This window comes from Crinia signifera, chromosome 2 (genome assembly GCF_055691185.1).
Source record: "Crinia signifera chromosome 2, ASM5569118v1, whole genome shotgun sequence".
Lineage (NCBI taxonomy): Eukaryota > Metazoa > Chordata > Amphibia > Anura > Myobatrachidae > Crinia > Crinia signifera.
The window spans coordinates 14,606,584-14,622,928 of NC_139218.1; the positions used below are offsets into that span (position 1 = coordinate 14,606,584).

At 51.0% G+C, this 16,345-nt stretch overlaps 2 long non-coding RNA genes across 2 annotated transcripts; both read right to left on the bottom strand.

Moving 5' to 3' along the window:
• Positions 1 to 1,652: 1,652 nt before the first annotated feature.
• Positions 1,653 to 4,713, bottom strand: LOC146058668 (uncharacterized). Its single transcript, XR_014469889.1, has 3 exons — positions 4,555 to 4,713; positions 3,186 to 3,403; positions 1,653 to 1,780 (listed from the first exon to the last, which is right to left on the bottom strand). It is a non-coding gene; the product is annotated as an uncharacterized LOC146058668 (long non-coding RNA).
• An 8,753-nt stretch (positions 4,714 to 13,466) lies between these two features.
• On the bottom strand, positions 13,467 to 15,742 carry LOC146058669 (uncharacterized). The gene is made up of 3 exons (XR_014469890.1): positions 15,620 to 15,742; positions 13,933 to 14,150; positions 13,467 to 13,592 (listed from the first exon to the last, which is right to left on the bottom strand). It is a non-coding gene; the product is annotated as an uncharacterized LOC146058669 (long non-coding RNA).
• Positions 15,743 to 16,345: the final 603 nt, after the last annotated feature.

Below are 16,345 nucleotides of genomic sequence, written 5' to 3' on the forward strand. Positions count from 1 at the left end.
TGGGCCTCCCACTGCTCAGTCACACTCAGCACCCGGGCCCCCCTCCTCTGTCACACCCGGGCCTCCCACTGCTCAGTCACACTCAGCACCCGGGCCCCCCTCCTCTCAGTCACACCCAGGCCTCCCACTGCTCAGTCACACTCAGCACCCGGGCCTCCCTCCTCTGTCACACCCGGGCCTCCCACTGCTCAGTCACACTCATCATCCAGGCCTCCCACTGCTCAGTCACACTCAGAACCAGGCCTCCCTCTTCCCAGTCACACTCAGCACCCGGCCTCCCTCCTCCCAGTCACACCTGGGCCTCCCACTGCTCAGTCACACTCAGCACCAAGCCTCTCACTGCTCAGTCACTCAGCACCCAGCTTCCCTCCTCCCAGTCACATCCGGCACCTGGGCCTCCCACTGCTCAATCACACTCAGCACCAGGCCTCCCTCCTCCCAGTCACATCCAGCACCTGGGCCTCCCACTGCTCAGTCACACTCAGCACCCGGGCCCCCCCTCCTCTCAGTCACACCCAGGCCTCCCACTGCTCAGTCACACTCAGCACCCGGGCCCCCCTCCTCTCAGTCACACCCAGGCCTCCCACTGCTCAGTCACACTCAGCACCCGGGCCTCTCAGTCACCCTCAGTGAATCTATTCCATTTTGGAGTAACACTGTAAAATAACAAAATGTGGAAAAAGTGAAGCGCTGTGAATACTTTCCAGATGCACTGTACATTGTAAAGCAGAGGACGTCGCTACAATGACGCGATTCAGCCAAAATTGCGCCATCCGCCGCCTGGACCGCCCACTACTTGCTAGTGGGAGGCGGGGATCAGACACTGTTCCGTGGGGAGGACAGATGCTTTTTGGGTGTACTGGGGGTGGGGGTGGTAAGCAAGTATGCCCCTTAGTGTTGTACGTATCTATCCGCTGTGTACACTTGGTTTTGTACCCGCTATCATCATCAGGGTACACTGACACCAGCGCTGTTCTTGGTGCAATTGATCCATCTGTAAAACAGGTGTATTTCCAGTTCCTGGACATCGCTGCATTGTCTGCAATCCATCAGCTTGCCCTCGCGACACCTTGTCTATGTCAGAACACACCGCCACAGCCCAGACTCTTTAGTAGCAAGCGGAAATGGCGGCTGTGCTGCATAGGATTTGTGTACGAGGTCTCTGCCTCAGCCCTGCTGTGTTTAATTGGGATAACAATCCTCTGTGTCCGGTGTGGGCCCAATTCAGGTGGGCTCGCTGATACCTCTTTCAGACATATGGCAAAATCCTGGGATTTTTCACGTGCACAATCCCGGGACTAGCGTATGTCTGGCTCTACCCGGGATTTTAGTAGATTAAAATCCCGGGTCCTGCGGACCTGCAATGGACCCGAGATTTTTATAAACCCGAGATTAAACCAGGTTTAAAATCCCGGGTAGTATGTCTGAAAGGGGTATAAGCAGCAAACGACCGCTAGCGAGCCACCTTACTGCCTATGCCCGCCCAAATCCCTGCACTGCTATGCGAGGGGATGTGGCCGCTAGCAGGAAAATGAATTCGATGGTCTCCTGCCTTTGGAAATAAGTCAGTTATTTCCTCCTCAGATGGGGGCTGCTGACGTCATGTGACATTTTATTCACAATGTGAAACTGCAATGATGACATAAGCAGAATAACTTTGATTTATGACTTTATTTCTATTTAACAGGGTCTCGATGCTGGAAGTTGCTGAGATCCAGGAGGCCAGATGTCGTCCTCTTACCCCGTCCACCGTTCAGGTATCATGTTGGGTGTCAGGGGTCTGCGGATACAAAATGTACAGGTTTTAATTGGGGAAATAAAAACATTTTAGTGTTTGACCATCTCTATCCCAGAGCTCACAGCTGCGGTGTCTGCTCTGTAACACAGGTGCTATACACGCTGGGCCGACTCCTGTTACCCAGCGCAATCCAGCCAATGAAAGAGCACCTATCATGTGAGGTTACAGGTAAGGTAGTAATATGTGACTCCTGTAATCCCAATACACGGATCCATGTGTGTATGGTGCACAGATTGCATGGGATCTAAGCATGTCACCAGGGCCGTCTTAACATTAGGAAGGGCCCCTGGGCAACCTAGTTCACTGGACCCCCCCCCCCCCCAATTAGTTTGCCCAGGAGCCCACAGTCACCTCCCCAACCCTCACCTCTCTGGCTCCGTGCGGCAGCCAGTCAGCTTCCGGCGGCCGGGGATCCGATCATCTTCGCTGGGGGATCAGGGCAGCGGCGGTAGCTAGGAGCCTGCCCTGAAGTGGCAAAGCGCTATTAACTGGCGGGGCGGGAAGCGCTGTTGCATTTGAAAAGGCTGGCCAGACGCTGATTGGCTGAATTCAGCCAATCAGCGTTCGGCCAGTCTTTTCAAATGCAGCAGTGCTTCCCGCCCCACCGGCAAATAGCGCTAATGGGAAAGATGGTGGCCGGGTGGCGGGGATCCGACCATCCTCGCTGGGGAAGGGGATCAGGGCGGCGGTTGCGGTAGCTAGGAGCCCGAAGCGGCGAAGCACTATTTGTCGGCGGGGGCGGGAAGCGCTGTTGAATTTGAAAAGACTGGCCGGATGCTGATTGGCTGAATTCAGCCAATCAGCATTCAGCCAGTCATTTTAAATGCAGCAGCGCTTCTCGCCCCCCCTGCCGGCAAATAGCGCTTCGCCGCTTCGGGCTCCTAGCTACCGCCACCGATGCCCTGATCCCCCTGCCGGATCACCCAGTGAGGGTGATCAGAACCCCGGCACACGGACCCCCGAAATTAAATTCACTGCTAGCTAGGAGGTGAAGCGCTATTTGCCGGCGGGGTGGGAAGCGCTGTTGCCTTTTCAAAGACTGGCCGGATGCTGATTTTCTGAATTCAGCCAATCAGCGTCCGGCCAGTCTATTCAAATGCAACAGCGCTTCCCGCCCCGCTGGCAAATAGAGCTTCGCCGAATCAGGCTTCTAGCTACCGCCACCGCCCTGATCCCCCTGCCCGGATCCCCCAGCGAGGGTGAGCGGATTTTCCGGACCCCGGCCACCATCTTTCCCATTGGGCTGGGCCGGGGGCCCCTAGGTCCTAGGGCCCCCGGGCAACTGCCCATCGTGCCCAATGGGAAAGACGGCACTGCATGTCACTGTGTCCATCCCTGAACCAGGCCCTGTGTACACATATGTAACTGCACACAACGATGGACTCACCTTGGTCGTCTTCGCTCTTCTGACCTCATCAGCTATGTTCCTGGGAGGGCACGTGTTCTTACGTTCTTTATAAGGGGCACAGCTCCCTAGACCCCTGGTGCTGGAACATACATGCTGGTGCTTGTGCTCCCTCATTGTGCACCGGTACGCCGTGCTATGTAATTGGCAGACGACCAGGTTAGATGCCGGGGTGCTGGGCTTAAAGGGCCAGATCTTAGCTGTAATTAGACAGTGACAGGTATATACATTGATTTGTTAGAGGTGCATAGACTGTACACAGGGAATGGGATGTATGTGCTACTTGTGCTATCCCTGAGCCCCAGCCTACAGTGGTATCCGGGCTAACTAGAAAAGTCAATCGGTCGACACTGACAGGTCGATGCTGTATCTATGCAGAGAGACAGAGGGGCTGGGAGTGTGGCCAGTAGCTCACAGAGCACTGGCCATACCCCAACCCCCACTTGCTTGTGGACAAAGTTGGGAGGTATGTGTTCAGTATCTTCTCTTATTAGAATTACACCCAATCCTATCAGTGTTTGACTGCATTATATATGAGTGCCCCCCCCCCACACACGCATTACTGATTATAGCAGCCTAGCAGGTCCCCATCTCTTCTAATACCCAATATTACACCCCTCATTCACTATGACTGTATTCATTATATATCGGTGCCCCACTGATTGTAACAGGCAGCTCCCATACATGGTGTACTCACAATAGCATATAATAGCATATTGACCAGTCAGTGTGTGTCTACTCCCCCCCGCCCCCCCCCCAGCCAAGATTGTAGCAGGTGCCCCAGTGGTATTATCAGATCATTATCTACAGCAGGACAAGCTAACACATGTATTCATGTAATAGTAAGCCCGCTCGAAGCAAAAGCTTTGAAAGCTAGTAAAAAAATATGCTCTAAGCCAGGCATGCCCAGACTGTGGCCCTCCAGCTGTTGTGAAACTACACATCCCAGCATGCCTTGCCATAGTTTCAGCATTAACTAATATAAAAACTGTGGCAAGGCATGATGGGACTTGTAGTTTCACAACTGCTGGAGGGCCACAGTTTGGACATGCCTGCTCTAAGCTTTTTTGCAGATTTTATAGGATTTCTGTGGCTCCCCATCTTTTCTAGCACTAGAGATCCCAGTTTACCCTTCCCTGCCTATCCCAACATATAAACCTCTGCTGTATATTACTCGCTGGCTGTCAGAGCACTATAACTCCCAGCAAGCCCGCAGGCAGAGCCGGAAGGGTAATTCCCATGTACACTATAAAACATCAGCTCTATAGGTGATTAGTCAGCGCAGTATATCTACAATATATCCTATCCCAGCACAGTGTGAGGACACACACGGGTATAAGGTCACACTTACACAGCTTTGGCTTGGACGGGCTCATTCCTGAAGATGGTGCAGGACTATGGACCAGCTCCCAACTGTCATTTCAAACAGTCTGTAACATGGCTGTTGGGGGCTGATTGGCTGGTACTTGGCCCCTGAGGGTGTGTCATGCTCCACCCAGAGGGCGTGTCTCGCGGGCCAATCAAAGCTTGCAGTCCAACAGCCAGTCAGGAGCTACCACTGTCGCTCCTGATAGGCTGCAGAACTGCGAGCTCCGATTGGCTTGAATTTTTAAATAGCTGTGCCATGGACCTGCTCTGATACAGCCAGAGCCGGGTGGGTTGGTCCACCGCTCTGCCCGGCTGTTGCATTAACACAAGCCACCACTCTGCCCGGCGTAATCTGCTTCCTGGCAAATCTGGTCGCCAGGAAGCAGAATCTGGTCACCATGGTGACTTGGCCCCTGTGATTTGTCAAGCCCTGCCTAACACCCCCTCCTCCGTATTACAGCCAGTACACACACCGCTATTACACTACACACAGCCACCCAATATTACAGCCTGTACACACACCGCTATTACACTACACACAGCCACCCAATATTACAGCCTGTACACACACCTCTATTACACTACACACACAACCACCCAATATTACAGCCTGTACACACACTGCTATTACACTACACACAGCCACCCAATATTACAGCCTGTACACACACCGCTATTACACTACACACAGCCACCCAATATTACAGCCTGTACACACACCTCTATTACACTACACACACAACCACCCAATATTACAGCCTGTACACACACTGCTATTACACTACACACAGCCACCCAATATTACAGCCTGTACACACACCGCTATTACACTACACACAGCCACCCAATATTACAGCCTGTACACACACAGCTATTACACTACACACAGCCACCCAATATTACAGCCTGTACACACACCGCTATTACACTACACACAGCCACCCAATATTACAGCCTGTACACACACCGCTATTACACTACACACACAGACACCCAATATTACAGCCTGTGCACACACCGCTATTACACTACACACAGCCACCCTATATTACAGCCTGTACACACACTGCTATTAAACTACACACAGCCACCCAATATTACAGCCTGTACACACACCGCTATTACACTACACACAGCCACCCAATATTACAGCCTGTACACACACTGCTATTACACTACACACATCCACCCAATATTACAGCCTGTACACACACCGCTATTACACTACACACAGCCACCCAATATTACATCCTGTACACACACTGCTATTACACTACACACAGCCACCCAATATTACAGCCTGTACACACACTGCTATTACACTATACACAGCCACCCAATATTACAGCCTGTACACACACCGCTATTACACTACACACAGCCACCCAATATTACAACCTGTACACACACCGCTATTACACCACACACAGCCATCCAATATTACAGCCTGTACACACACCGCTATTACACTACACACACAGCCACCCAATATTACAGCCTGTACACACACTGCTATTACACTACACACACAGCCACCCAATATTACAGCCTGTACACACACTGCTATTACACTACACACACAGCCACCCAATATTACAGCCTGTACACACACTGCTATTACACTACACACACAGCCACCCAATATTACAGCCTGTACACACACCTCTATTATACTACACACAGCCACCCAATATAACAGCCTCACACACACACACACACACACACACACACACACACACAGCCTCCTTCCGGCCTCTCTCACACACACAGCCTCCTTCCGGCCTCCCTCACACACACAGCCTCCTCCCGGCCTCTCTCTTACACACACACACAGCCACCCAATATTACAGCCTGTACACACACCGCTATTACACTACACACAGTCACCCAATAATACAGCCTGTACACACACCGCTATTATACTACACACAGCCACCCAATATTACAGCCTGTACACACACACCGCTATTACACTACACACAGCCACCCAATTTTACAGCCTGTGCACACACCGCTATTACACTACACACAGCCACCCAATATTACAGCCTGTACACACACTGCTATTACACTACACACACAGCCACCCAATATTACAGCCTGTACACACACCGCTATTACACTACACACAGCCACCCAATATTACAGCCTGTAAAAAACACCACTATTATACTACACACACAGCCACCCAATATTACAGCCTGTACACACACCACTATTATACTACACACACAGCCACCCAATATTACAGCCTGTACACACACTGCTATTACACTACACACAGCCACCCAATTTTACAGCCTGTGCACACACCGCTATTACACTACACACAGCCACCCAATATTACAGCCTGTACACACACTGCTATTACACTACACACACAGCCACCCAATATTACAGCCAGTACACACACCGCTATTACACTACACACACAGCCACCCAACATTACAGCCTGTACACACACTGCTATTATACTACACACACAGCCACCCAATATTACAGCCTGTACACACACAGCCACCCAATATTACAGCCTGTACACACACCGCTATTATACTACACACACAGCCACCCAATATTACAGCCTGTACACACACCTCTATTATACTACACACAGCCACCCAATATTACAGCCTGTACACACACCACTATTACACCACACACAGCCACCCAATATTACAGCCTGTACACACACCGCTATTACACTACACACAGCCAACCAATATTACAGCCTGTACACACACCGCTATTATACTACACACACAGCCACCCAATATTACAGCCTGTACACACACCGCTATTACACTACACACACAGCCACCCAATATTACAGCCTGTACACACACTGCTATTACACTACACACACAGCCACCCAATATTACAGCCTGTACACACACCGCTATTACACTACACACAGCCAACCAATATTGGAGCCTGTACACACACCGCTATTATACTACACACACAGCCACCCAATATTACAGCCTGTACACACACCGCTATTACACTACACACACAGCCAGGGCCGTTTTTACAGGGGGACGAGCCGTGCATCTGCCCGGGGCGCCGCACGGCTCGTCCCCGCTTTTTAAATGCTGCCTGGACTGGTGTGCTGATGTGCCTGTGCACTGGCGGATTTAGGGGGGGGCACCCGGGCACGTGCCCTCCCTGTCGTATAGTAATTTTTTTTAAATACTTTTTTTTTATATATATACTTAAAAGCCCCAGCCACCCTGGGCCGGGCGCAGCAGCAGCCGACAGCTACAGGGTGCCGCTGTCATGGCCTAATATGACGCCAGAGTCGGACACCACCGGGTTTCTCATCCCTAGGACCCGTCCCGGCCTGTGTGGGTGACGTCATGATGCTGCGTCGCCCGCGCGTCTGCTGCAGAGGGAAGAGCAGCGCTGGGAGGAGATGTAGGCGAGGCAGGCAGGCAGCCGCGGCGCTGGAAAATGGGAGAGCCGGCAGCCGCAGCACTGGCCAGCAGCCTTGGAGGACCCGAACTGTGACAATCGTGCATTCTGAGTCCGCTCCCCCCAGTGACAACCAGTGATGATAGCATGGCTATCAGAGGAGGCCCGGGGTGGTGAGTCTTACTGGGGAAATTGTGTCAGCAACACTACAGGGGGCAATACTGGTGCTGCTGACACAGAATGCCCCCAATAGCAGCACCGCTATTGGGGGCATTCTGTGTCAGCAGCACCAGTATTGGGGGCATTCTGTGTCAGCAGCACCACTTTTGGGGGGCATTCTGTGTCAGCAGCACCACTTTTGGGGGGCATTCTGTGTCGGCAGCACCACTATTGGGGGCATTCTGTGTCAGCAGCACCACTTTTGGGGGGCATTCTGTGTTGGCAGCACCACTATTGGGGGGCATTCTGTGTCGGCAGCACCACTATTGAAGGCATTATGTGTCGGAGCACAACTATTGGGGGCATTCTGTGTCGGCAGCACCACTATTGGGGGGCATTCTGTGTCGGCAGCACCACTTTTGGCAGCATTCTGTGTTGGCAGCACCACTATTGGCGGGCATTCTGTGTCACAGCACCGCTATTGGGGGCATTTTGTGTTGGCAGCACCACTATTGGGGGCATTTTGTGTTGGCAGCACCACTATTGGGGGCATTTTGTGTCGGCAGCACCAATATTGGGGGCATTTTATGTCGGCAATATTGGAGGCATTCTGTGTCACAGCACCACTATTGGGGCAATCTTTGTCAGCAGCACCATTATTGGGGCATTCTGTGTCACAGCACCACTATTGGGGCATTCTGTGTCGGCAGCACCACTATTGGGGGCATTCTGTGTATAAGTGACACCTCAGGGAGCATTCTGCAAATAACACTACTCTGGCCATTATGTGTAAGTGGCACTATTACCAGCATTATGTGTAAGAGTCACTACTCTGGGCATTATGTGTATCCTGCAGTAGTCTGGGCATTATGTATATATGGTATTATTGTGGGCATTTTTTATAAGCAGCGTACTGTGAGCATTACTGTGAATATGTGTAAAAGGCACTACTACTGTTGGCATTATGTGTATAAGGGGCATTACTGTGTGGTGTAATGTATATAAGGGGTACTACTGTCTGAAGTAACATAAATAATGGGCTCTATTGTGTGGTGTAACATGAATAAGGGACACTAGTGTGTGTGTGTGTGTAAATAAGAAGCACTACATGATGAAATGTAAATAACACTGTGCTACAGGCCCTTATTCAGATCTGATCGCAGTACAAATTTGTTCAGAAAATGGGCTAAACCATGTGCACGGCAGGTGGGGCAGATGTAACCTGTATAGAGAGAGTGAGATTTGTGTGAGTTATTTTGTTTCTGTGCAGGGTAAATACTGGCTGCATTATTTTTACACTGCAATTAAGATTTCAGTTTTAACTCAGCCCACCCAAATCTAACTCTCTCTGCACATGTTACTTCTGCCCCACCTGCCGTGCACATGGTTTTGCCCATTTTCCTAACAAATTTGAACTGCGATCAGATCTGAATAAGGGCCACTGTGTGTTATAATTTTAGAACACACTCCTAGTGAGAATACACCCCTTTTTTGTGGAACATGCCTCTGGATGTGTAGTGGGCATTATGGCATGTGCCATAATGTGTAGTGGGCATTATGGAGTGTGACATAATGTGAAGTGGGTATTACGGCATGTAGCATAATGTGTAGTGGCCATTATGGCAGGTGGCATAATACGTAATGGACATTATGTTTTGTGGCATAAAGTGTAATGGGCATTATGTTTTGTGGCATAATGTGTAATGGGCATAATGTGTAAGAATCATTATGTCGTGGAACATAATGTGTAATGGGCATTACTGTTTGTGGCATAATGTGTAAGATTGATTTCGGTGTGTGTGGCATAATGTGGCCATGCCCCTATTTTAATGTAACCACTCCTCTAGTTTCATTATAACCACACCTCCTCAAAACAAGTGACCACGCCCAATTTTGGGGCGCGCGCCTGCGGCGCACGCTATTAGTACAACCAGGGCTATTTTTCAGCAGGCTCCAGCAGAAACTGAGGCCCTTATTCTAGTTCACTCTTTCTGACAAAATATTTCTTATATGGACAAAACCATGTGCACTGCAGATGAGGCAGGTGTAAAACCCCACCCAAATCTAATTATCTCTGCACAAGTTACATCTGCCTCACCTGTAGTCCACATGGTTTTGTCCATCTAAGAAATATTTTGTCAGAAAGAGTGAACTAGAATAAGGGCCTCAGTTCCTGCTGGAGCCTGCTGAAAAATAGCCCTGAGTACAACTAAAATTTAGTTTTAAACTTGCCTCACTGGGTACAGCATTCCCTTTTGAGGCCACAGCCATGTTTTATTAGGCCATATACTCTTTACTAGAAACCTGCTCACACAACAACACTTCCCTTTATTAATTGTGGTGCCCCCCCTGTCATTTTTTCCTGGATCCGCCCCTGCCTGTAGGCGCCTGTAGCCTGTAACCAATGCCTGGTCAATCAGGTTGCAAAAGTGTGATGCAAGGTAATTGTTTTCCTCCTAGACCCCGCCCTTATATTAAGCCACACCCCTTTTTAGAATTAAGCCACACACCCTATTTCGGCGCGGTTGTGTATTTCTGTGTGTGTGAGGGGGGGGGGCGCATTTTTTTTCTTCGCCCTGGGTGCTAAATTGTCTAGAAACGGCCCTGCACACAGCCACCCAATATTACAGCCTGTACACACACTGCTATTACACTACACACAGCCACCCAATATTACAGCCTGTACACACACCGCTATTACACTACACACAGCCACCCAATATTACAGCCTGTACACACACTGCTATTATACTACACACAGCCACCCAATATTACAGCCTGTACACACACCGCTATAACACTACACACAGCCACCCAATATTACAGCCTGTACACACACCGCTATTACACTACACACAGCCACCCAATATTACAGCCTGTACACACACCGCTATTATACTACACACAGCCACCCAATATTACAGCCTCACACACACACACGGCCTCTCTCACACACAGCCTCCTTCCGGCCTCTCTCACACACACAGCCTCCTTCCGGCCTGTCTCACACACACAGCCTCCTTCCGACCTCTCTCTCACACACACACACACAGCCTCATACCGGCCTCTCACACACACAGCCTCCTTCCGGCCTCTCTCTCACTCACACACACACACACATCCTCCTCCCGGCCTCTCTCTTACACACACACAGCCTCCTCCCGGCCTCTCTCTTACACACACACAGCCTCCTCCCGGCCTCTCTCACACACACACACAGCCTCCTCCCGGCCTCTCTCTCACACACACACTCACACACACAGCCTCCTCCCCCAACACACACCGCCTCCTCTCGGTCTCTCTCTCACACACACAGCCTCCTCCCTGCCTCACAGACAGCCTCCTCCCCCAACACACACACAGCCTCCTCCCGGCCTCTCACTCACACACACACACACACAGCCTCCTCCCGGCCTCTCTTACACACACACACACACAGCCTCCTCCCGGCCTCTCACACACACACACACACACACAGCCTCCTCCCGGCCTCTCTCTCACACACACACACACACACACTCAGCCTCCTCCCGTCCTCTCTCACACACACACACACACACAGCCTCCTCCCGGCCTCTCACACACAACACCACACCACCTCCTCCAGAGACCCAACATACACCAGACCACAACACCTCCTCTCGAGTCCCCACACACAGCCTCCCCCCCAATACACACACCACACCAGTGACCAGACCACAACACTTCCTCCTGAGACCCAACACACAGTCTCCTCGCAACACACACTCACACACAGCTCACCTGTCTGACACACACAGAACACCACACCACCTTCTCCCGAGACCCAACGTGTGTGTGTGTGTGTGTGTGTGTGTGTGTGTGGGGGGGGTGATAAGCAAGTTGCCCCTTAGTGTTGGTGTTGTACGTACACTAGCGTATGTCTGGCAGACTAAAATCCCAGGTCCTGCGGACCTGCAATGGTCCCAGGATTTTTAAAACCCGAGATTGAACCAGGTTTAAAATCCCGGGTACTATGTCTGAAAGGGGTATACACAGCAAACGACCGCTAGCGAGCCACATTAATGCCTATCCCCACCCAAATCCCTTCGCTAACACATCCCCTCGTGTGCGGCCCCTAGCAGGAAAATGAATTCGATGGTCTCCTGCCTTTGGAAATAAGTCGGTACTTGTTTCCTATCTGGGCGCCCACGATTGAAATCGCGGGCATCGGGGGTAAAATGGGGGGCATCGCGGCCGATAAAAAATCGGGTGCGATGTGCCAGACGCGATGCCCGCGATTTTCCCATAGAGAACAATGTTAAATGCCTCAATTTACCCGCGATGACCGCGATTTACCATAGGAAACAATGTTAAATGGATCAATTTCCCCAAATTATCATAGGGAACAATGGGAAATGGGGCAAAAACACCCCTGAACATAAAAATGTCCCCCCAAAAGTAGTTGACGCCACCCCGCCATCAACGTGAACCCGAAGCGTGGCGAGCGGCGGCGGTACGCGTCCTCCGACCTTTTCATGCCCTACTATCCACTAGGGTGTGGAGTGAGAATAGAATAGTGTGGCGAGCGCAGCGAGCCACCGAGCCCGAAGCGTGGCGAGCGGACGCGGATACCTTCACAGGTAAACGCGTCCCTTCGCGGGCTTCCCAGGTGTCCGCGTCGCCATGGACACCTGGGAAGCCCGCGAGGGGACGCGTATAACTGTGAAGGTATCCGCGTCCCCTCGCGGGGCTCGCTGCGCTCGCCACGCTTCGGGCTCGGTGGCTCGCTGCGCTCGCCACACTATTCTATTCTCACTCCACGCCCTAGTGGATAGTAGGGCATGAAAAGGTCGGAGGACGCGTACCGCCGCCCCTCGCGGGCTCGCTGCGCTCGCCACGCTTCGGGTTCGCGTGGATCGTGGGGTGGCGTAAACAATTGGGGGGGCCATTTCAGAGTTCAGGGTAACTATTTGGGCTCTAAGGCCCATTTAACATTGTTTCCTATGGTAAAATCGGGTCCATTGAGGCATTTAACAGTAAAATCGTGTCCATCGGGCCTTTTTACATTGATTCCTATGGCAAATCGGGAGCATCGCGTCGCGGGCATCGCGGGTACATTTATGGCCGGCCGCGACGAGACCGACGCGATTTCCATGTTTAACATGGGTTTCAATGGGAAATCGGGGGCATCGCGTCGGTCGCGTCGCGGCCAGACATAAATGTACCCGCGATCACCACGACGGGCGCCCAGATAGGAAACAAGTACCAATAAGTCAGTTATTTCCTCCTCAGATGGGGGCTGCTGACGTCATGTGACACAATGATTCACAATGTGAAACTGCAATGATGACATAAGCAGAATAACTTTGATTTATGACTTTATTTCTATCTAACGGTCTTAATGCTGGAAGTTGCTGAGATCCAGGAGGCCAGATGTCGTCCTCTTACCCCGTCCACCGTTCAGGTATCATGTTGGGTGTCAGGGGTCTGCGGATACAAAATGTACAGGTTTTAATTGGGGAAATAAATTTTTTGTTAGTGTTTGACCATCTCTATCCCAGAGCTCACAGCTGCGGTGTCTGCTCTGTAACACAGGTGTTATACACGCTGGGCCGTCTCCTGTTACCCAGCGCAATCCAGCACCTTGGAGATCAGCCAATGAAAGAGCACCTATCATGTGAGGTTACAGGTAAGGTAGTAATATGTGACACCTGTAATCCCAATACACGGATCCATGTGTGTATGGTGCACAGATTGCATGGGATCTAAGCATGTCACTGTGTCCATCCCTGAACACATATGTAACTGCACACAACGATGGACTCACCTTGGTCGTCTTCGCTCTTCTGACCTCATCAGCTATGTTCCTGGGAGGGCACGTGTTCTTACGTTCTTTATAAGGGGCACAGCTCCCTAGACCCCTGGTGCTGGAACATACATGCTGGTGCTTGTGCTCCCTCATTGTGCACCGGTACGCCGTGCTATGTAATTGGCAGACGACCAGGTTAGATGCCGGGGTGCTGGGCTTAAAGGGCCAGATCTTACCTGTAATTAGACAGTGACAGGTATATACATTGATTTGTTAGAGGTGCATAGACTGTACACAGGGAATGGGATGTATGTGCTACTTGTGCTATCCCTGAGCCCCAGCCTACAGTGGTATCCGGGCTAACTAGAAAAGTCAACTGGTCGACACTGACAGGTTGATGCTGTATCTATGCAGAGAGACAGAGGGGCTGGGAGCATGGCCAGTAGCTCACAGAGCACTGGCCATACCCCAACCCCCACTTGCTTGTGGACAAAGTTGGGAGGTATGTGTTAAGTATCTTCTCTTATTAGAATTACACCCAATCCTATCAGTGTTTGACTGCATTATATATGAGTGCCCCCCCCCCACATATTACTGATTATAGCAGCCTAGCAGGTCCTCATCTCTTATAATACCCAATATTACACCCCTCATTCACTATGACTGTATTCATTATATATCGGTGCCCCACTGATTGTAACAGGCATCTCCCATACATGGTGTACTCACAATAGCATATAATTGCATATTGACCAGTCAGTGTGTGTCTACCCCCCCCCCCCCCCCCCAGCCAAGATTGTAGCAGGTGCCCCAGTGGTATTATCAGATCATTATCTACAGCAGACAGGCCAACCTGTGGCTCTCCAGATGTTGTAAAACTACACATCCCAGCATGCCTTGCCACAGTTTTAACACTCCCTGTGGCGAGGCATGCTGGGATTTGTAGTTTGACAACATCTGGGGAGCAAAGTTATTAGTGTAATAGTAAGCCCGCTCGAAGTAAAAGATTCGAAGGCTAGTCTGCTACCTTCTGTGTTTGTGCATGTGTGAGAAAGAGATGTAGTTTCACTCTCTGCCAGCAGATGGCAGTGTTCCAGAGACTTCCAAGTATATGTACAGATGTAGCGCCTCTCATCCAGCACCGGGGCTCACCACACCACCCCCACTGAAGAGCAGATGCTAAATCTGACTGGGACGAGACGGTGGGGGACAGGAACGATTCAAGGAGACGGGCAGGGTTAGGGGGGGGGGGGGCAGCGGGGAGGTGGGGGAACGCGTTGGGGATCCTGGGGGAGCTCCGTCTTATGGGGACGCACACGCGTCCCCTTCTGAAGGCTGCTGGGGGATGGCGGCTGGAGAATCTACCGCCATCCCCTGCCTGAATGAGGGACGCTCCATATGTATGTATGTGCTGCAGTACAATCTAGGCTATTTTGCCGATTTTCTAGGATTCCTGTGGCTACCCCATCTTTTATAGCACTAGAGATCCCAGTTTACCCTTCCCTGCCTATCCCAACATATAAACCTCTGCTGTATATTACTCGCTGGCTGTCAGAGCACTATAACTCCCAGCAAGCCGGAAGGGTAATTCCCATGTACACTATAAAACATCAGCTCTATAGGTGATTAGTCAGCGCAGTATATCTACAATATATCCTATCCCAGCACAGTGTGAGGACACAGACGGGTATAAGGTCACACTTACACAGCTTTGGCTTGGACGGGCTCATTCCTGAAGATGGTGCAGGACTATGGACCAGCTCCCAACTGTCATTTCAAACGGTCTGTAACATGGCTGTTGGGGGCTGATTGGCTGGTACATAATCTCTACCCACTTTCTCGCTCGCCAACAGCTGCCCCTTCATATCCAAGTTATACCCCTTTTAGACATACTACCAGGGATTTTGGCCAGGTTTACCTGGGATTTTCAACCCAGGTCACTCCCGGGATTTTAGGAACAGACCCCCTTTCACACACTACACCTCAGATCCGGGACAAACCCGGGTATACCCCTTTTACACATAAGACAGGCTTTTTCAAGCATTTCAGTGTTTCATCATTAAAATGGGACACTTTTGCTGGCTCACAAGAATGACATCATCCAAAGGTGGGGTCTGACTACAAAAGGGCCTGTGGGGAGTTCCCACAATGCATTGCTGTTATGGCTGCTGAGGACATTTGGAGAGTTTGTATGCTCTTGTGGATTTGCTGTGTTTTGCAGGCTCTGATGCTTGGATTAAGCTACACATGCTGTTCTTTGTTGCACAGTGTGAGATGCAGAGAAGGAGGTATCATTTTTTGGTGGAGAGGGAGGCCAATCACCGGCATTACTTACACCAGAGGAGAACCTTGATCATGTCCAGCATCTCCTCCATACTGCATGTGACCGGTGCGTCAGTTCGTACACTGTGGGCTAGAGATTAGCAACATG